Here is a 23639-nt window from a genome sequence, read left to right on the forward strand (position 1 = left end):
ACAAGATCTTAGTCATATTACTTCCAGATACAAACCAGATGCAGCCTCCAGAACTCTGATATTATATCACACCTTAATTTCTTTTGTATATATAATATAAATGGTTTACCAAATGATCCTTGTAAATTCCATCTGTGATCAGTTTATTGTGGGTAACATTCACAGCAAAATGTAAGAGTACTTAATCAGTTTAAATTAATTGCACTCTAAAAACATAATGAAACAAGAAGTATCTGTGTCAAAAAAAGAAGAAAAAAAACCATCCGCCCCCCAAAACCCATAAATGACCACAGTGAAAATATAACTTATATTTTGACCTATGACTCACTCCCTGACATTAATTCTTCAGTGTAAGGAATTAATGTACTGGAGAATCAATATGCTTTCAGAAAGATACTACATCAGTATGTTTCTTTGCTGGTCAGTATTTCCATTATTAATTTATGTTAGCAGTATCCTCTATTCATGGGGCGGTATTTGAATTTATTTTCTCATTTTACCATTTTTTGATGAGCTATACTTTGTGAAATCTCATGTAGGAGACCACAATCAAACTGTGTACTTGTCAACCCAAGATTCTGAAAACATATCACATAAACTGGTTGCTGAAGTCTACTGGATCAGCCATGACACACAGATGTGTTTCCGCATCTGTTGGTGCTCTGCTGACTGGGAGTGAGTTGGATATTCCAATTTAATCCTAATTCTCAACATTAATATTTTAACTGGGTTTTCTGTGTTTACATGTGTGTGTGTGGTGTGCATGCATCCTGCATCAGGTTGAAACTTGATCATAGAATCATAGAATATCAGGGTTGGAAGGGACCTCAAGAGGTCATCTAGTCCAACCCCCTCCTCAAAGCAGGGCCAATTCCCAGCTAAATCATCCCAGCCAGGGCTTCGTCAAGCCTGACCTTAAAAACCTCTAAGGAAGGAGATTCTGCCACCTCCCTAGGTAACCCATTCCAGTGCTTCACCACCCTCCTAGCAAAAAAGTTTTTCCTAATATCCAACCTAAACCTCCCCCACTGCAACTTGAGACCATTACTCCTTGTTCTGTTATCTGGTACCACTGAGAACAGTCTAGATCCAGCCTCTTTGGAACCCCCTTTCAGGTAGTTGAAAGCAGCTATCAAATCCCTCCTCAGTCTTCTCTTCTGCAGACTAAACAACACCAGTTCCTTCAGCCTCTCCTCATAAGTCATATGCTACAGCCCCCTAATCATTTTTGTTGCCCTCCTCTGGACTCTTTCCAATTTTTCCACATCCTTCTTGTAGTGTGGGGCCCAAAACTGGACACATAACTCCAGATGAGGCCTCACAAATGTCGAATAGAGGGGAATGATCACGTCCCTCAATCTGCTGGCAATGCCCCTACTTATACAGCCCAAAATGCCATTAGCCTTCTTGGAAACAAGGGCATGCTGTTGTTGACTCATATCCAGCTTCTCGTCCACTGTAACCCCTAGGTCATTTTCTGCAGAATTGCTGCCTAGCCACTCGGTCCCTACTCTGTAGCAGTGCATGGGATTCTTCCGTCCTAAGTGCAGGACTCTGCACTTGTCCTTGTTGAACCTCACCAGATTTCTTTTGGCCCAATCCTCTAATTTGTCCAGGTCTCTCTGTATCCCATCCCTACCCTCCAGCATATCTCCCACTCCTCCCAGTTTAGTGTCATCTGCAAACTTGCTGAGAGTGCAGTCCACGCCATCATCCAGATCATTAATGAAAATATTGAACAAAACCAGACACAGGACCCACCCTTGGGGCACTCTGCTTGATACCGTTTGCCAACTACACATTGAGCCCAATGATCTAGCCAGCTTTCTATCCACCTTATAGTCCATTCATCCAGCCCATACTTCTTTAACTTGCCGGCAAGAATACTGTGGGAGACCGTATCAAAAGCTTTGCTAAAGTCAAGGAATAACACATCCACTGCTTTCCCCTCATCTACAGAGCCAGTTATCTCATCATAGAAGGCAATTAGGTTAGTCAGGCATGACTTGCCCTTGGTGAATCCATGGTGACTGTTCCTGATCACTTTCCTCTCCTCTAAGTGCATCAGAATTGATTCCTTGAGGATCTGCTCCATGATTTTTCCAGGGATTGAGGTGAGGCTGACTGGTCTGTAGTTCCCTGGATCCTCCTTCTTCCCTTTTTTAAAGATGGGCACAACATTAGCCTTCTTCCAGTCATCTGGGACCTCCCCTGATTGCCATGAGGTTTCAGAGATACTAGCCAATGGCTCTGCAATCACATCTGCTAACTCCTTTAGCACCCTCGGATGCAGCGCATCTGGCCCCATGGACTTGTGCTCATTCAGCTTTTCTAAATAGTCCTGAACCACTTCTTTCTCCACAGAGGGCTGGTCACCTCCTCTCCATGCTGTGCTGCCCAGTGCAGTAGTCTGTGGGCTGACCTTGTTTGTGAAGACAGAGGCGAAAAAATCATTGAGTACCTTAGCTTTTTCCACATCCTCTGTCACTAGGTTGCCTCCCTCATTCAGTAAGGGACCCACACTTTCCTTGACTTTCTTCTTGTTGCTAACATACCTGAAGAAACCCTTCTTGCTACTCTTAACATCTCTTGCTAACTGCAACTCCAAGTGTGATTTGGCCTTCCTGATTTCACTCCTGCGTGCCTGAGCAATATTTTTATACTCCTCCCTGGTCATTTTTCCAATCTTCCACTTCTTGTAAGCTTCTTTTTCGTGTTTAAGATCAGCAAGGATTTCACTGTTAAGCCAAGCTGGTCGCCTGCCATATTTACTATTCTTTCTACACATCGGGATGATTTGTTCCTGCAACCTCAATAAGGATTCTTTAAAGTTCAGCCAGCTCTCCTGGACTCCTTTCCCCCTCATGTTATTCTCCCAGGGGTTCCTGCCCATCAGTTCCCTGAGGGAGTCAAAGTCTGCTTTTCTGAAGTCCAGGGTCCGTATTCTGCTGCTCTCCTTTCTTCCTTGTGTCAGGATCCTGAACTCGACCATCTCATGGTCACTGCCTCTCAGGTTCCCATCCACTTTTGCTCCCCCTACTAATTCTTCCCTGTTTGTGAGCAGCAGGTCAAGAAGAGCTCTGCCCCTAGTTGGTCCTCCAGCACTTGCACTAGGAAATTGTCCCCTACACTTTCCAAAAACTTCCTGGATTGTCTGTGCACCCTTGTATTGCTCTCCCAGCAGATATCAGGGTGATTGAAGTCCCCCATGAGAACCAGGGCCTGTGATCTAGTAACTTCTGCTAGTTGATGGAAGAAAGCCTCATACACCTCATCCCCCCTGGTCTGGTGGTCTATAGCGGACTCCCACCATGACATCACACTGGTTGCTCACGCTTCTAAACTTAATCCAGAGACTCTCAGGTTTTTCCACAGTTTCATACTGGAGCTCTGAGCAGTCATACTGCTCTCTTACATACAGTGCAACTCCCCTGCCTTTTCTGCCCTGCCTGTCCTTCCTCTGTCCCCATGGCAACAAAAGCAGCAGCTGGGAGCAGTTAATTCCGTGGTGGGCAACCTGCCGCACGGACTGGCCGCCGCTTCCCACAGCTCCCATTGGCCGGGAGTTTTTGATGATAGTTGTCATGATAGTTGTCAAGCCGGATGTGACTTGTTTTCTAAAAAGAAAACTGACTGAAAATGTTATTCTCCATTAAATTAACAGAAATGTCACTTGAACAGCAGGGATAATTCTTTAATAAGGACAAAAGGTGTGAGCTTTTGAGGTATGACAGAGCTAATTTACAACTGACCTAATGTATTAGGGTGGAATAGAACAACGGTCAGATCAGAATCCTGTTCCAAATGTCTCCAAAGACTCGGAACATGTTATGTGCTGCGTCTCCTGAGAGAAAGAACTCTAGGGGGAGTGTGGGAAAGTTGGCTTTACTCCACCGCATTATTACATGGATTCTGGGCTTCTGTGAGTATCAAAAGGGCCCTACATAAAATACAACCACCCAGAATCCTTGTACCACTCAGTGCTATGACCCTGACGCTTCCCACCACTGAACTTCCCATCCCCAGCACGCTGATACACAGGGGCCTATGAGGAAGGCAGTGTTGGGCTGCTTATACTGACCCATTAATCCTGGGCTGAGGTAATTCTCCCTATGCCCCTTCCAGCTCTTTTACACTGTTTCTATACACCACAGAGTCCGTGAAAGAATGTGGCAAGGGATGTGTTCAGATTTGAGATTCTGATTCTTCTGTAATATGGCCTTAATTAATGTAGCATTGTTGCTAAAATCTTGAACCATTGGCACAAATACTGCAGCTCCACTGGTGGTATCATCACTGGGAGTGCTAGTGTAGACTGGCCACCAGGGTTATAACTACTCTATCATCTAGGCCACTGGTTCACAACCAAGGATACACATATTCTTGGGGGTACGCCAAGGTCAACTCACCTAAATCAGTGTTTCTCAACCTGGGGGTTGCGACTCTGAGGAGGGTCACGGAATGGGCTTAGGGAAGGGTTGCAAGCGCAGGGCCAGCATTAGAGGTGGTAAGCAGGGCAATTGCCCAGGGCCCCATATCACAGCGGGCCCCGCAAAGCTAAGTTACATGCTTCAGCTCTGGGTGGTGGGACTGTGGCTTCAGCCCCACTGCCTGGGGCTCCAGCTTCAGAGAAGGCTCATACATGAAAAACAGGCTCAGGTATCACACTGAAATGTAAGTACAATATTTATATTCCAATCAATTTATTTTATAATTATACAGTAAAAATGAGAGTCAGCAATTTTTCAGTAATAGTGTGCTGTGACACTTTTGTATTTTTATGTTTGATTTTGTAAGGAAGTCGTTTTTAAGTGAGGTAAACCACAGGGTATGCAAGACAAATCAGATTCCTGAAAGGGATACGATAGTCTGGAAAGGTTGAGAACCATTGACCTAGAGTACCCTGGGTAGGGTTGGTCATCATAGTAGTTAAAACTGCAGTGCCAGCCAGTGGGTAGTACTTTATCCATCGCTACTATTGGTGGTAGTGTCTTGGTGGTGGGGAGCATAACAAAAATGATTATGTAGATTAAACCCATGAGACGCACTAAGATGTAGGTATAGATACAATTTTATCATGGTGTAAAACACAGAATAGTCATGGGAAAAATGTACAAAATCACAGCATGGTCATGGCAGGGATGAAGCCAAAGCCAGAGCCTCACTGCCCGGGGCTGAAGCTGAAGCCAAAGAAATCATGCAGATCTGTTGAAGTCACAGAAACCATGACCTCCATGACCAAATCATATCCTTAGATACAGTACATGAGAGGTTTCCATGTTTTGGTTTTAAAATCCTTGTTTAAAATGGACCAAGATTGACTAATATAAATCTGTGGGGGGATGACTCTGAGCTCACTTACAACAGCTTCATAGCAGTGTAATTTTGTCAACTACATCCATCAGTCCTGATTTATATGCCTGCTGTCCTGCTCATCATATTTTACCTTGCATTTACACATGCAGCTCTCTGCTCATATTCTGCACAGGAATAAATCCTCAGAGAAGTTATTTACCTGACACTAATTTAAACAAAACCAGCACAAGTACCTTTGCTCAAATCAGTGATACGTGGGGAGGGTCTTCTCTTTGCTGGAGGCTCTTTGGTTGGATTGGATCAGGGCCCCATTTAGTCTTATTAACTGCCACTGATTGCTTCGACTGTATCTAATACAAAAGATTGTCATTAAGGATCGATTGTCACAGCTTCACTTAACCACTCAGGGCAGCAAGAGGGAGTAAGGACACTAACCCTGATCACACTGGGATGCCAGCTTGGGCTTAGAGTAGGGAGCTATTAGCTCAGTATTCCCCACTCATCCATTCCCTTAGTCATCAACCCGATGAGTTGAGGGGTTGGGGAATTGAACCAAAAAATGGGTCATGGTAATTTACTCCTTCCTCAGCACAAGGGAGGATCATGACTCTGAGGCGTAATTCAGTCCCTGGTTGGTTCCTGGGACAGTGCCGATTTGTACTGCCCCTTACTCAGACCTGATTGAAAAATTACAATCTAGCCCAAGATAATTCTTGCCACTCAAGGGAAGAATCTTTTACATAGCGCGGTTCTAAAATGCATCCACTTGCTAACTCTCCTACCTGTCATGCCTGCACTCCATGCAAAAGTTCTGACAGATGTTTTCACTGTACATTTTTGGTGTTGCTCTTAGATTGATTTTTCTTCTGCATCAGAACTTTGACATTTGTTAAAGTACATTTCCTCCCCTCCCCCCGCCCACAGTCCTTGAGTTTATCCTCCTAGATCTCTCATAAATCACAATATGGTAACATTTTCCACTGTATACAGCTCCTCATGAAATAACAACCTGCTCTCTTCTGTATCTTTTTGCAACCTTCATTAGTTTTAATTTCTCAGCCTTTATGGGGAGATCAATGGATTGAAACCCATGTGTCACAAAGACTGCCTAGCAGTTTTCATTCTGTGAAGATTTAGATGGAGGGAAATAAAATTGCATCTGTTAACTCAAGATAGCTTAATTAGTTTTTTCTCCTTATTCCAATCAGATCTGAGAAGGGTGTAGGGAGGTGGGTGCTAGACATATAGTGCACTTATCAAATCTATTCCATCAGTATGAGGAGTGACATGTTTCCATCCATGAGTGACACCAGTATTGGCTGCAACTAAGACCACACTCACTGTCCAGTAGTGCTAGTACAAGTCATATACAGGTCTTGTCCTCTTAGTCTTTCCAGTCAGCTTTCTTGAACTCCATTTAAATAACAAACAATAACTCACTCTGGATAGGCAGAAAAAGAGATGATATGCACAGATGTGTCAAAGTAAAACATAATACACAAAGAAAAAATAAAAGAAAGAGTATGGGAGGGAAAAAAGAACATTTAAACATAAACATCAATGGCATTCATGAGAAGAGAGCAAACAGAGTATAGAGCATTCCATCCTTTGGCCTATTATATGCACTCATACCTCAATGATGGCAGGATTAAAAATGGCAGGAGAGAAATATTTCTCAGGATTAATTTATTTCTATTTTGCTAAGTATATGCAAATGTATAAAATGTTCCCAATTAACTTATTTAGCCCCCTCTATGGACCTGATCCAACAAAGCATCCTTATTCCCTATATCATTTAAACACTTGCCACCTTAGGAACTATGGGCCAGATTTAAAAAAGTTATTTAGGCACCTAAAGATGCAGATTGGTGGCTAGTGGGATTTACAAAAGCATCTAAGCAGGTTAGGCACCTAATTCCTGTTGAAAGCATTGGCTTTAAAAAGCTAGCTGTATAAATCCATGGAACTTAGGCATGTCATCATCATCACCACCACCACTCCCATAACCGCATTGGTCGTTAGGGCACCATCACTGATGAGCAATCAACCAATTGTCTCCACCCCTGATGATTGTGAGTCAGTGCTTGAGTCTCCAGGAAGTCCATTCCTGTCCACTCTTTTATGTTATCAGTCCATCTCTTCTTCTGTCTACCTCTTCTTCTCTTCCCTTGTACTTTCCTTTGGAGGATGGTATTGGATAGGCAAGATGATCTTGTTAAATGGCCGTACCACTTCAGCTTGCGAATCTTCACGTGTTCTTAAATCCTTGTTCTTAAATCTCTTAAGTCTTTAAAGTTCATCTTCATCATCATCATCATTGCTGATCCCTCGATTTGAGGATGTTCTCTACCACAGATTTACATATGGGTCCTGAGATGACTCAGGAATCCAATTCTGGAACCACAGATCTGCCTGCAGTAGGTACAGACATTTCCTGGTGAGCCAGGAAGTTTTTTTCTTTTTCCTTCCTTCTCTTTCTCTTTTCAGCTTCAACGGCCTGATGGAGAATGTGGCGCCATTGGGGTCAGCTGGTGGCTTACTCCTCCCAGTTTGTGATGTCCACACATATTCTTCAGATATGCTCTCAGTGTGTCTTTGTAGCATTTCCTCTGACCACCATGGGATCTCCAACTTTGGGTGAGCTCAGAGTAGCGGACTTGTTTTGGGAGGTGAGAGTCTGGCATCCACATACAATGTCCAACCCAGTGGAGTTGGTGCATGAGGATCATTGCTTCAATGCTGGTGACATTAGCTTCACTGAGGATGCTGGCATTAGTGCAGCGATCTTCTCAATTGATGCGAAGGATCTTCCAGAGGCATCTCTGGTGGTGCTTCTCCAGACTCTTGAGGTGCTGTTGATAGGTCACCCAGGTTCGCATACACAAAGGAGTGTAGGAATAACAATTGTCTTATAGACCTGGATCTTGGTGTCCTGCCGTAGGTCATGGTCCGTGAAAATGCATTGGAGCAATTTCCCAAATGAAATATTTATGCACTGGCTCCTGTGCTGTGCTGGATCTCACCGTTGAGTTTTGTGTTTTGAGAAAGTTGGCTACTGGAGTAGCAGAAGTGCTTGACTGTCTCCAAAGTCTGTGCCATGATGGTGAATTGATGAGTCATGTGCAAGGCCTGAGGCAGGCTGATGGACCACTTTAGTCTTCTCAATATTGAGTGAGAGTCCCAGGCTTTGATAAGCTTGTGTAAAAAAAATCCAGTGTGGGCTGAAGGTCATTCTCAGTGTGTGAGAGGATGACACAGTCATCAGCACACTGAAGATCAGTAATGGATGCCCTGAGGACTTTAGACTTCATGTGTGGATGTTGAAGATTAAAAAGCTGCCCATCCATTCTGTATTGAATGTCAATTCCTTTGGGGAAGCGGTCTTTCAGGAGGACCAAAATGACTGCTAAGTAGATGAAGAACAGGGCTGTGGCAATAATGCACTCTTGCTTAGCTTCAGTTTTGATGATGAAAGGGTCCATCTCCAGGCCATTACAGAGAATGGTGACAGTTATCTGATCATGAAGAAGCCTTAGGACCTTAATGCATTTTGAAGGGTAGCCAAATCTGGCCATCACCTTCCACAGGGCTTCATGATTGACTGAGTCGAAAGCCTTTGTCAAATCGATGAAGGGCCTGATTTTACTCCTGAGACTTTTTCTGGATTTGGTAGGCAACGAAGATCATGTTGGTTAAAGTCTAAAACCACACTGAGATTCCATCAATATTTCCTCAGCCAGGGGAAATAATCTGTTTAAGAGGATATGGGCAAGAATTTTCCCTGCTGTAGATAGCAATTCAATGCCTCAATAATTTCCACACGCTGATTTATCTTCTTTCTTAAAGATTGTAACTATGTTGGCATTTCTCAAGTCTTCTGGAATCTTCTCATTATATCAGATATGAAAAAAAGTTTGTGGAGCTTCCTTACCAGTTCTTCACCTCCAAATTTGTAGACTTCAACTGTTATGTCATCTGGCCCTGCTGCCTTATCATTCTTGGTTTGCATAATGGCTCGCATTACTTCTTTGTGGGTCGGGGGACAGCAAGAGATTCTCTTTCATGTTGTTGAGGGATAGATTTGATAGTGGCATCAGAGACAGATGACTCATGGTTCAGAAGTGACTCAAAATGCTCCTTCCATCTGGCTTTGATGGCTTTGCTGTCCTTAAAATACTGCGACTTGTCTTGGGCTCAGAGTGGTGTGGGACCATGGCAGCATGGGCTGCAAATGGCCCTTATTGCCTGAAAAAAGCTTCTCACATCATATTTATCAGCATAAAGCTCAATCTCCTTGGCCTTTTCTCGCCACCACTTGTTTTTAATGTTGCAGATTTTCCTTTGAGCTTCAGCCCTGAGTTGCTTGTATGGAGTAGGAAAGGCCAACGCCAATGGCATACGTCTCCTGAGAAAATGTGTAGAACATGGCCTGGTCATCACGAACACCCTCTTTAGACAAAGTGAGAAGTATAAGACCAACTGGAGACACCCTTGCTCCAGGCATTAGCATCTTGTTGACTATGTTATCGTCAGAGCTTGAGATCAGAAGGATGTCCACATCACGAGCATCATGAATGGAACCAATGACTGTTGGACATCTCAAGGTATCATAAGCAGGCAAAATAAGTATGAAAAAAATTCAGCATCAAGTCCCTTCAAGATATAATGACTTGGGAGAAACTTCAGCAGGGTCTCTAAGAGAGGTTTGCCACTATGCCTATAGCTGATGATGATAATGAAAATTTCTAGAAGGGATTAAAGGCTACCATTCTTTCGGCATGTGCTGAGACCATTGGCTATGTCACCTACCATCACCAAGATTGGTTTGACAATGATGCTGAGATTCAGGGCCTGGTTGACCAGAAAAGAAAAAAAAATGTTAAAGTTCAATGAAAGCTCAAGTGCTATCCTGAATGGGGATAGTCTTAAAAGCATATTTAAGTGCATCTGATAGAATTGGCTAGAAAATGAAGTGGGGGGTAGATTCTGAAAAATTGTTTCTAATTTTCATTGATCAGCTCTAACCATCTGCTCTTACCTTCTTTCCTTGAAAGTATTTATTGCCTTTTCAATAGCAGCCTGTGTTCGGAATGCAGTGAACCAACTTTTGAATATAAGAGAAAAACTGCAGTATCATTTTATTAATAAGTCCCACAAGGCTTGCATTTTTTCTTTATAGGCAACATGACAAACTGCAAGAGGATTTGTACAAGTCTGTTGGCTCTTTCCGTTTCCGATCTATGTTGAGTGAGTTTATGAAAAGCACAGATTGCAGAGTCATCACTATTTGGAGAGTCATCATTAGCTTCTTCAATGAGTTCCACTTAACACTGACATAATGTTTCCCTTCTAACTGCAATCAGTAGAAAACTCCCATTGATTACAGTAACAGATGGATTGGGCCCCAAATTATGTTTTCTAATATCTCTTTTTCTATCTCTCCATGAGAGCAGTGCTCTCATTGAAATCATTCTTTGCTTTCGTAGGAGCATCTGAATATTCTTTCTGTATCTCATAGCAGCTGTCTTTCCATTAGATCCTTTCAGTCTCCTGCTCTGATAATATTGGTCTTGAATTACTTACGAGGAAAGATTAAAAGACGTAGAGATTAACTAAGTGGGGAAGGGAAGGACTAGAGATGACATAATTTTCTACAAATGTTGTGTTTAAGAGAAATTGTTTAGGGTGACACAAGGAAAAATAAATAAGACGGTAGACCTATTGTTTGGGTCATTTAAAATTAGACCAGACAATGCCCTCAAGAGGTCATCAGTCCATCCACCCCAGGCTGAGGCAGGATTACATATACCTACATGAATAATGTACACCAAACAAGGGAACAGTTCATGAACAGCTCACAGGCTGCAAATGATTTGTCAGAACTATTCACCCATTACTTATAACAAATATAGTTACAAAAATCAGGACTGGTTCTATGACACTCAGGTTCATTGATTCTGGCTGACAAAGGGTTCACAGTTCTATAATAGCAACTCGTATCAGGCCTGACAAACTCACTACACCAATCACTCTACTTTCATAGTATTTATCTATAAAAATATCATGCAAGATCTTAAATGAAATCCAAGATCACACTGACCCTCAGAATCAGTGTGCTGTATGTATGGATACATAAAAAGTTGTGTATATGCACTAAACGTATGTTTTAAAGTCTAAAAAATTAAGGCATGGTTGACAGGTTTTGAGTCAGACAGCGGTAGTTGATTTAACTGTCTCATTGTTGACTGTGTAAATTAAACATTGTAAGCCAACACAATGGAAGCCAAATCCTCATATGGAGTAAACAAGATGGTGGGAAGATGGCAAAGACTAACCCACAGGGAATTGTTCTGTCTGGGGCAGGTGGGGAGGGTGGACAGGGAAAGGAATGAACTTAGAAGAATATAAACAGAATTCAAAGTGACATTTTATTATCCATTTACTAAGGAAACCCCTTAAAGAGCTGGGGGTGTACATTAATACTTGGATCCTGATTGACTGAAAACCAGATAGTTCTGCAAAAGACTGACCCTTTGCAATAAAATCTGCTGTATTAAATAGGAAAGGTAACCATTGATAAGTACAGACCCAGGTTTGAATTTTACATTTTTATTTTATATATAACCATTTCTGCTTCCATTACATTTACTAGTTCTTAAATCTTAGCCTTTGATAATAAAAGTATGATTGTTTTCACTATAAAAGCATCTTAGTGCTGTGATGTTATGTTGGCACTGAACATCAGTTGAATCAAACAATCTGGTGTGTGCACTGTTCTTTGGGGACAGCTTAGCTGGTAATTTCTATGAGTGTCCAATAGCTAAGGGCTGGACACTGCAGGAAATGCTCAGAGGTCTTAGGGGTTCGTATGTGCTTATCCCAAGCATGCACAGAGAGGACGGGATCTGCAAAGTCCTGGAGGGCAATGCTTGTGTGGCCAGAGGCTGTTAGTTTCAGGGAGCTGAGCTACAGCATGCTCAGATAAGACTGTTTCATACTAAAGCAGGGGTGGGCCACTTCATGAATTTTGATAAGTTGTCACGGGCCGCACATTTCTACTATATTAATGGAGGGGGTGCGGGGTCTGGGAGGGAGGTTGGGTGCAGAAGGAAACTCCAGGCTGATGCATAGTGTTGGGGTGCAGGAGAGGGTAAGGGATGCAGGCTCTGGGCGGGAGTTTGGTGCAGGAGGGAGCTCCGGGCTGGGGCAGAGGATTGGGGTGCAGAAGGGGGTGCAGGGTCTGGGAGAGAGTTTGGGTGCAGGAGGGGGTTCTGACCTGGGGCAGGGGGTTGGGGTGCGGGAGGGGGTGCGAGGTACAGGCACTGGCTGGGAGGTGCTTACCATGCTGCTCCCAGAAATGGCTGCAGCTGGCTGCTGCTGGCACGTCTCTGTGCGCCCCTTGCGGGGAGGGGGCAGCAGGTCTCTGTGCACTGCCTGCACCCACAAGCACCACCCCCACCACTCCCATTAGCCAGTTTCCAGCCAATGGGAGCTGTGATGATGGTGCTGGGGTGGGGGCAGCACATGGAGCCTCTCCCCTGTCCCCCACCGCACACACACCAGGGGCTTGCAGAGACATACCAGCAGCAGGCACCCACTTCCGGGAATGGCGTGGGGCCACAGCATGCAGGCAGCCTGCCTGAGTGCCCCACTGTGCCGCCGGAGTCATGGTGGGCCAGAAAGAAATGTTAGATGGGCCGGATCCAGCCTGCGGGCTGTATTTTGACCACTCCTGCACTAAAGGCAGATAGCAATGAGGTGCCTCACAACTCTGCGTATCCCTGGGGTGTGTCACAAGTTCGCAAATAATTCACTAACCAAACAGGTAACGATTAACTCATCCAGCTCTATAGTGAATAATAATAATGATGTTAATTGTCTGTTTATTTTTTATCTATAGTAGTAGTTACTACTTGAGTGAATGCAGGTACTACCACAGACCAGATAGAAACAAATTTTGCTTTCATTTACACCCACGCAAGCCCCTTGGTGTTAATAAAGTTTCACAATTGTACTAGTAACTCAGGCACAATTTGGCACACAATGGGCCAAATCCTTAGCTGTAAATCCTCACAGTTCCACTGAAGTGATGGATTTAAACTAGCAGAGAATCTGGCCCCATATATTTAAGAAAAAAAGTAAATAAGAGATAATAATTTTATTTCTCACTTTTATCCCTAAAGGAAGATCAGGAGAGACACACAGAGAGAGTACTCCCAAAATATTGGACCTGAATCTCTTCTCATACCAGCCTAAATCAGGAGCAACTCCATTGATGTTGGACATACACAGGTGTAAAACTCGTGAAATTGGTATCTGGCCCATTGTGTTTACATTTTCTTGTACAGGTTGAATTGCACCCCCAATACAGGCCTTGCACAAAGTCTTATTGTACTTAAATCCTTAGATCTAGGGCTGGCATGTGACTTGAATGGTGCATTCCACACGTTGAGCTCTCTGTACTGGCATGAATTTCCCTCACACAGATTACAAAAGTATCTAAATAAACTTCCAAAGTATCTTGTTGTATGGTGCCTATTGTCCTCTCCATGTCTACACACTCCATTTTGCCTCTACATAATTATTAAACGTATTTTTCTTGTGTTCAACTTTAGTCATTTTTCTGGATGCCACAGTATGAGACACCTTGACTGAGACCCAACCACCATTCAGAATGTACAGAAAAAAAGTTGTTTCCCTGGCAACAGTAGCTAATGTACATAAACTGGTCCTCTCTGCACATCTTGGTTTCTTTCGTTCATTTTACATATACACTTGCATCTGGAATTAAACCTGGAAAATCAATTGGGTGGCAAGGGACAAGGGAATGTAAGCTAATCTGGAGGTGCATTTTCTCTCAGACAAATATTTCTGTTGCTAAAGTAGCTATTGCAACTAAATACAAAATTCTGCCACCCTTACTCACTGAACATAAAATTTATTTCAATGGAACAGTTTACAGAATAAGATGCTATTCATTGCAAGTAAGTGTGCAAGATTCTGGCCCTGAATCTTAATAACGTGCCAGATTCTACCACCTTTACTTACAATGAGTAGTACCTCACTCCTCAAATAGTCCCATTTTTTTCAGTGGGGCTGCTCTTGGAATAAGGGCTGCTGACTGAGTGTTTTACCCGTGCAGAGGACCATCACAAGGCTTATACACCCCCTCCACCACCCTGCAAAAGTCTCTCTTCAGCCCTATTTTGAAGGGCCTTCAGTGGTGCTCCCTTTGCCTGGGTGTGAATTTCACCCATAGGAAACTCGTATTAGTGATCTCAGGCTTGCACCTTGTGTCATTTGGAGCTGGGACCATATACAGATGACTGTAGATCAAATACAGTTTACCCTACATTTATACCTGTGAAGACAGTACAACTAGTCATATGGGGAAAGCTGGCAGTATCTGAGCCTCTGTCACTGTCAGGGAGTGGGGGAGCAGATGGTTGCACTTTGTTGCTGTGGTAATAAGTACACAATTTCAACACTGAAAAGTAGAGACACAGAAAAATGGATGGGGAGAAAACTCTTTGCCTTAATACTCTGGTCCTTTCTGCACTGTAACCATTTGGCAGCCAGCAGAGGTAGCTGTGGTCCCTTATGATTAGCATGGCCAGAAAAGGAAAGCACAAGGGCCTTATTTGACTGAAAACAGATTACAGATGTAAATACAGTGTATTATGGGAGGGTGAAATTCACCCAGCACAGAAGATGCATACAAGGCTTTATGAATGACCTGAGACCTTAACGTAGATCTTGAGAGATAAAATAACCTTGAAATATTTGGGCAAATCATTAAAACAAAGAGTTATTGTAGTAACTTCACAAGTCTAGTGCCTTAACCAACCAGTGAAGGCCAACCTACAGGACCTTATCAAATGGTGCTGACTTATAAAACACAAGTCCTTGACTATCAGCATGGATTGAATCCAGTTTTTCCACATTGTAGCTGTCATAGGTCTCACCCCCACTTAGAGCTGTTGGGTTCCAAAATGGGGACCTGCACTGGTTTCCCTCTAAACTAAAAATCCTAGTTTAGATCTGGTAAAAGCTGCCACCACCCAATCAGGTACGTGGATTGGGACACAGACCTTCCCCAAAATCCTTGGGGATCCCAAGAGCCCCAAATCCATGGAGTTCTTACACCCAGGAGAAATAAACCATTCCCCCCTGCTTCCTCCCCCCTCCCTTTTCCTAGGAGAGATACCGGGATCTACTACAGAGGAATGCCTCCCCCTCCCCTTTCCCTGAGAATCCACTCAAGGAAAGATTAACCAAGTCCTTTATAGAAAAGATTTATTAAAGAATAAAAAGAAAGTCACTGTCTCTGTAACCAAGATGGAACAATACACAGGGTCTAAACTTATCAATCTCTGGAGAGAATTCCCCCTCCTTTCTTTCTCAGTAAAAGCAATAACAGTACAGAAATAAAGAAATTCTATAGCAAAACACAGAATTGCAAATACAGAAATAAAAGTATAAGAATACTAGTTCCTTGCTAATACTCACTAGCTTGAATAGAAGAATTTATTGCAGAAACCTGGGAGGACTTGATTAAGATGTCTGGACTCTCTTAATTCCCAAGAGAGACTCTCTAAAATCAAGAACAGGAAAAAACTTCCCTCCACAGGGATTTGAAAATATCTTGTCCCTCATTGGTCCTCTGGTCAGGTGTCCACAGGTACTGCTTGTTAACCCTTTACAGGTAGACAAAAACCTTAACCCTTAACTAACTGTTTATGACAGTAGCACATCACCAGTAACCTGATAACACCTTGTGGATAATAATAAAACGATCTCTGTATTAGAAAATACAATTAGATGCTCACCTGAGAGGAAAAAAGTGAGTATTTTGATTGCTTTAGTTATATGGCACTGTGAAAGGGTATGTATCCCATACTGGCAGAGAAAGAGTAAACTGGAGCCAGAGAGTAACTAGTGTACCTGGTTGCACCTGGAGAGTGGGCCAGGACCAATTCAAGATTAGGGCAACATGAGGGAGGGGTTGGATGGTTGAATTAAGGATGAGACCCACTTGAGAGAAGCAGGATAACTAATAAAGGAAGGACTTCAGGGCAGTAGAAAGGAGACCCGGGGGAGAGTAGGGCTCAGGATGCTCTCCTGAGAAGGCAGCACTAGCAAAGGACCAGAAAAGACAGTGGGAAGCCACAGGAGTGGCATGAGCTCCTGTGATGAGTCTTGGTGAAAGGACAAGGAAGGAAAGAGAGATGGAAACACAGAGGGCTTTGAGAGATGCAGATAGGAGCCAGCCTTCCAGGGAGAAAGCTCTGGGAGGCGTTGGTCAGTTCAGGAGCCAGAAAGAACTCTGCTGAGCTCAAGAGGAGGCAAAGAATCTGTAGAAGAATGAGCCCAGGAAGGGGTGGGAGAAAAGGGCCCAGAGATAGACTGAGGTAGGAAGTTGTCCAGGAAGGAAGCAAGGAATCTAAAAAAGCAGACTTTAGTTACTTGCTAGGTCCCTGCACTGGAACCCAAAGAGGGAGAGCCTGGGTTCCCCTACAGCCACTGAAGAAGATAGTATGAAAGCCCCCTAACATGAGGGTATAAAAACTGCTAATCCCAAAACTGGGAAGAAGACTTGGCATATGATCGCTGGACTACTGTTTAATATGGGACTCTGTTACCGCAAGAGGGGTGGGACTGAATATGACCTGGTCAAAGAGCTGAGTCATGAGACATCACAGGCCACTACAAGCCTAGAGTGACTGTTGGCAGTGGACTCCAAAGGAAAGCCTACTATGGAGTGCCTTGTCTCAAGGGAGTGTGCTGTCCGGTGAGTCACTCTTCCGCAAGCACTTTCCTCAAATTAGTACTTGATGATGATAATAATAGAACAAAACAAACCTGGTTTCTATTAATTGTTAACAGTTGATTACAAAATGTTTGTTAATTATATATATTTGATAGTTGAGTCAGCTTTAAAACTAAATTAAAATGAGGTCCAGTATATTGCTTCTCTACTCAAGCCACTTATCAACCCTTCAAATGCAAAATAGATTCTATGTGTGTCAATTCTTGTTTAATCAAATGAAACCACAATGGCATTTTTTCCTCCTACCATAAATGGTCATTTCAATTCAACTAAAAACCATAAAGGATCTGGGGAAATTGATTCATTGTATAAAATCCATTGGTTTTAGAGAGCTTTCAGAAAGCTGTGCAAAGCACTAGCCATCAATAATTCAGAGGCAGGCTTGGAACAGATTGGCTTGTACCTAGCACATGCACAGTAAACAGTGTGACAGGCTTGGCATTAACATTGAAATCTTGGTACTACCACCATCTTAATCCAGGTAGTTGTTTATGGCTCAGCTCCTTGGAAACAGAGTACATTTTGAAAGCAAGAAATGTCATGAGTGCCTTTTATCAAAAACAAAAATAAATTGCTGTGATCTTGTAGACACTGAAGCCCTGTCTTGACTAATGGAAGTGTCATTCTGTCCTGATGTTTGCAGAAAATGTTTTTACTAATGATGTTCTGTAGTTTTCTACATAACAAAAGAGAATTTCCTGCTGATAAAGAAACAGCCACAAATGTACTATTTTCAATACTTTGAAAAGTCTCTGTGTAGTATAGGAGGAATCCCTGCCTCCTTTTGATTTTGTGCAGTATTGATCCTAGAGGATGAAATGGGAAAGAGTATTTGGTGATCTGCATTCCTCCAATGCCAGTTCTCTACAATATATATGTTTAGTGTTTTCATTCTCTTTAATGTGAAAAGAATGAACTGAAGAGAAATCTACCTCCCATAGGGAACCATTCCACAGTCAGGAGATTTTTATTTTGTTTTTAGGGAGAGTAAGAATGTCTGTGGACTGAGATTCAGGATATCTATGTTTGGTTGCTGGCTCTGCCACAGACTTTCCAGATTAGCTTGGATAATCACTTAATCTTCCTATGCCTCAGTTCTCTATCTGTAAAGTGGGAATAGTGCTTTCTTTCTTCCCTGTATTGTCTGTTTCTGTCCTGAAACACTTACCTCTAAATAGTCCTTTACTATATGTATGTACAGCCACTAGCACAATGGGACCTGATCATAAGTGGGGCTTCTTCATGACGCTGTAATAAAACTCAATCAATCAATCATTAAAAATAAATTAGGGAAATTGAAAATCTTCCATACCCCATTAAAGTCAAACAGCTAAGTTAATAAGCCTGGGGCTGTTCAGCTTAGAAAAGAAATGATGAAGCGGGGATACGATAGAGGTCTATAAAATCATGAACGGTATGGAGAAACAAATAAGGAAGTGTTATTTGTTCCTTCTCATAACACAAGAAACAGGGGTCATCCAAAGAAATTAATGGCCAGGTGGTTTAAAATTAACATAAGGAAGTACTTCTTCACACAACATACAGTAAACCTGTGGAACTCATTGCCAGGGGATATGTGAAGGTCAAAAGTATAACTTGGTCCTAAAAGGAGTTAGATAAGCACATGGGGAGATAGGTCAATCAATGGCTATTAGCCAAGATGGTCAGGGACGCAACTCCATGCTCCAGGTGTCCCTAAACCTCTGACTGCCAGATTCTGTGACTAGATGACAGGGCATGGATCATTCAAATTTGACCAATTATGTTCATTCCCTCCGAAGCATCTAGCACTGGCTGCTGTCAGAAACAGAATACAGGGCTAGAGGTACCATTTGTTTGACCCAGAATTGCCATTCTTATGTTCTTAATCAATACATTTTCCTTTTCTTAGGGTACGTCTACACTACCCACCAGATTGGCGGGCAGCGTGAAGACACCACGGTAAATCGATTTCAGTATGTCAACTTCAGCTACATTATTCACGTAGCTGAAGTTGCGTAACTTAGATCGATCCCACCCACCCACCTCCACAGTGTAGACCAGGCCTTAATTTTATCACAGTATTCTGAGATCACAGGTAATAAGTAAAGGAGCAAAAAAAGTGAGAAATTTATCTCCGATTTGTTTTCAGTAGCTTTGAGATATGGACCTAAAACTGCAAAAGCAATTAAAATCTCTTTTCCAATTAAAAAAATCAGGATGACTATATAAAAACTTGATTATTCTGCCTTACTCCTCTTTAACGTATCACCTTGCAGGTAAAGCGCTTGCCCTTCAAATGGATATGAAAGTGGCTTGTCGACAAATGTTCAATCTCAGGGCTAACATGGCGGGGAGATTCCACGCAGAGCTGAGTTTTGAATTATGCAAAAGCTGGTAACCTCTTACTACTCTTTGCCCATCTGGCAATGGAACCCCACCGGTTTTTTAGGGCTGGTCAAAATCTTTTGAAATTTTCTTTCTTTTTTTATGAAAAACCAAACACTTCTGAACACCAAATGGCTGAAACATTTTTGGTTTTCAGAAACTAATCATTTTTAGTTTATTTTTTCCTTTTGTTGAAAAAAAATGGAAATTTTCCATAGACAAAGTTTAAGCTATAAATAAAAAATTCCCATTTCTTCCAAACTTTTTTGCTGAAACTATTTACCACTTTCTGGCCAACTCTGCAGGTCAGCTAAGTTGCTTCTATAAACAGAAGAAGAGTCTTGGTGTATTCCTCAATTAGTTGTTTTTCCAGGATACTTCTCTCTCGAGTGCATGCTGCACAATTTTGCCAGTCCTCCTGCTCTCTTATCCTTTATGATGTTAATGAAGATGGCTGTCGGCAGATGCTTCATCTTGACCATGAAAGAGAGAGAGTAGTATTACTGTGGATGTTCTTAAGAAAAATGAAGATCATGATTAACAGCAGACACTTGGAAGAACAGATTAGCATAAACACTGTGTTCAAAGCACATTGAAAAATGTAGAGAAACTCATTACTGCTCCAGCATATGACTGCTCTCGGGATTAAAGAAACATCCCAAAGTTTGTGTCAGCATTGTTATGAGTGGCCTCCCAAGTAAATAAATATGTTCATATTGTTTCTTTCTCATGCTTTGTTGTAAAAAAACCCACACAAACACAAAAAGCCCCTTTCTTTCATTCTTGATGCACATTTTCTTTTTTTCTTTGTTCTAGGGAAGGATAAATAACTGAGCTGTGTGTTTTGCCAGCATTGGTTTACTGTGGGCAACTATGCATTTTGAATCCCATGTAAAAGAAAAGTTCTCTGAAGTAGTAGAACATTAAGAATGGGCAAGCTCTTCAACTTAAATGAAAATTGGAAATGAGATGGAATAAATGCTAGCAAGAACGAGAGAATTGTGGTGTTGGAAAGATGGAAGATGAAAGGAAACTAGAAAAGCAATATCCTAATTAACCAGAAGTGGAAGTCCTACAACCGTAGCACACTTCTATAATTGATATATGGTTAGAAGACATTAAACCTTCATTTCTGAGGAAAATTTGTGACTACTCAAACAAGAATAAAAAAAATCAGAGACTAAATGAATGGCTTGGAGCATATTAATGTTATAAACAGCTCATAAGAACAACAGATAAAGGGCTGCAAAAAGATGACCTTGGAATAAATACCTAATTCTGAAAGTCAGAGAAAATAAAATAATATATTAACATGAAAAGGAAAATTTATCAAAAGGAGTAAAGCTACTATACTGATGTTTTAAAAACTTTGTGGATCTCAATATTCTTCATAAACATGAACAACACTCCATATGGTAACTTATGTACTATTCCATTTTATGGTTGTGGGAAACAGAAGCCTAATATTTCAAATACTGCCATTGGTTTTTGGGTGCCTCAATTTTGGGGTGACCAGTGTAAGACATATATTAGGCTTGATTTTCAGAAGAGCTGAACACCCACAGGTTTAACTGAAGTCTGTAAATCCAGCCAAAGGCACCACTAATTAGTAACCTGAAAATAGAGGCATCCAAAATCAGTGGCCACATCTGAAAATGTGGCTATAGCCAGGGGTTGAAAGTAACTTAAAGGACTTACTGGTATGCAGGGCAGTTGGGGTCCTGGGCAAGGTGCGGAGGGTGGCTCTGAGCCCCTGGAAGGGGCAGGACCTTGGGCTGAAGGGGCGGGTCTGGGGCCAGACTCCCCCAGCCAGCCCTTTAGCGCTGCCTGGTCTGTGCCGCCCAGGGCTCTGGCGGCGATTTAAAGAGCCCAGGATTCTGGCCACTGCCCTGGGCCTTTTTAAATCGCCGGGCCCCAGAGCAGCTGCCCCTTTTGTCCCCCCCATCAGTGGCCCTGCTGGTATGGTTGGCTGTGTATCGACGGCCACTTTCTTACCGGTACGCCGTACCAGACCACACCAGCTTACTTTCACCTCTGGCTATAGCTAAGTTCTTCCAGGCCACAGAGGAAGATTGTGACAGAGCCAGGAATAGAACGCATTTCCTCTGCATCATAGCTCCCTACTTAACCACAAGACAATCCTTCCTAATTATATTATGGAGGAATGGATAAATAAATATATAATAAACAGCTTTCACAGAAGCCTGCTGAGAAAGTGGCACAACAACATGATGTCTGTGCATGCACTTGATAAATGTTAAACTGTAAATGTGCTATATACCTCAAAAATAGAGGCAACAGTGTACAAAATACCAGTAAATATCAACCTAAAATCTGCAATAGCAGTAATTTCTATGGCAAATAGCAAACAAGAGTGATAGCATAAATTATTCACAAGGAAATGAGTGATTCTTTAAAAGTAGACTCCAAGAAAATGGTAATAAAACTCCCTCTATTTTGTTATGCCAAAACACAGTCAACTTGTATCACAAAACACTTTGCAAAATTAAATAACACAAGACCTGAATGGCGTAGTTCTGAAAGCAGTGGCATACAACGATGGTAAGGCAAATAAATTAATCTTTAGAGCGATGCCTCTTCCAGGGAGTCAGGATGCATAAATATGTCAACAAAATCCAAAGGATTTAGTCATGAAGCCAATAACAAAATGAAAGAGAAATATTTGGGTACAGAGAAGAGAAAAGATATGGAGCCGCCATAGTCTTTTTCGATGTAATTTGGTGCAGCTTTTTTTATTTCAAAGGGGCTGCCCCAATTTACACATGCAGAGAATATGACCTATATTTTCATAGATTATAGACCCTTCAGGGTACAGACTGTGTTCTCGTGTTTATAGCACCCAGCAAATGGAACCCTAATATTGATTGGGCCTTCTGTGTGCTACGTCAGTGTAAATGTTAAATAATCAGAACACTGTGTTAAGCTTTATTTGGACTGACATAAAAACAGGGACCTACCCATAGTGCTAGGTGCTCCAAGTCACAAGTAAAATTAACTAGCAGTTTACAGCCAAGAGTTTACCCTCAAGAGCCAGCAGAACTCAGAACCCTACAAAACACAAAACTTTTGTTTGTCACATGACTTTTGAAAAGCGACCAGGTGAATGACTAGGAGAAAGATACTGAGGCTTGTGGGCATTGTAGTGTAGGAGGCTCTTAAACCAACCAACTGTATGGAGATTGCATGGTGAGAAAGGAAAAAGGCTGATGCTAGTGAGAGAATGGACAGCAGAGAGACAGAAAGAGTTTTGCCATTGCTCCTTCAAATCTGTCTCCCGTCTTTCATGGATGCTTCCACACGAGCAAATTACTGCCTGTTTCCTGCACCAGTAGAACAGCATGGTCTAAGTGCTGGTGAAGAGTGGGCTTTGCTGTTTTCACCACCATGTCCTGAGAGCAAGTTTGAAAACCAGCGTTTTCAAACAATAACTGTTTGTTGTCTTTATGTAAACAGTACAAAGAAGAAAAAATAAAGTGTATTAACAGATATAATAGGAAACCATTGCCAGAGGGAATGGACAAATCCAACAACGATGAAGGACTGCAGCTGGGGTAAGTTTATACTGTGGAACAAAGATGAAGCAGGCCATGGCGTAGTCTGGAGCCACTGCAAATTGTGGAAGGAATCAATTCTTGCAGTGCTGCACTTATCAATATTAGTTCATAAAAGTAAAAGGAATTTGTTCTATTCTCAGATAATCCATACACTTGTTTTAGTAATCTAAATACAGAGCTGCAGATGTAACTAGTTAATACTTTAAACTGACTGTAGAGCCTCTGAACAAATGCAGCTCTCGGTTACACCGGTGTAAATCCAGGGGCTTCCATTGGAGCGGCTCTGCATTTGCCACGGTGTAACTGAGAACAGCATGCGGCCCACAGCCTTTGTGTAGCTGGGAATTCCTAAGGATTTTTTTGGGGGGGGAAAGATTTTTCTTTTCAGCTCAGGAATTTTAAAACAGCAAAGCCCAACTATGTTTCACATTTTTGAAGAAGAATGAATGCTTTTCTCAAGATTAGAAAGACCATTAAAGGGACACTGACTGGTCAATTTAGGACCAACGTTTTGGATATTTTAAAAAAATGCTTTTACAAAGCCTAGTATG

The sequence above is a fragment of the Mauremys reevesii genome, linkage group 6 (assembly GCF_016161935.1).
Source record: "Mauremys reevesii isolate NIE-2019 linkage group 6, ASM1616193v1, whole genome shotgun sequence".
NCBI lineage: Eukaryota > Metazoa > Chordata > Testudines > Geoemydidae > Mauremys > Mauremys reevesii.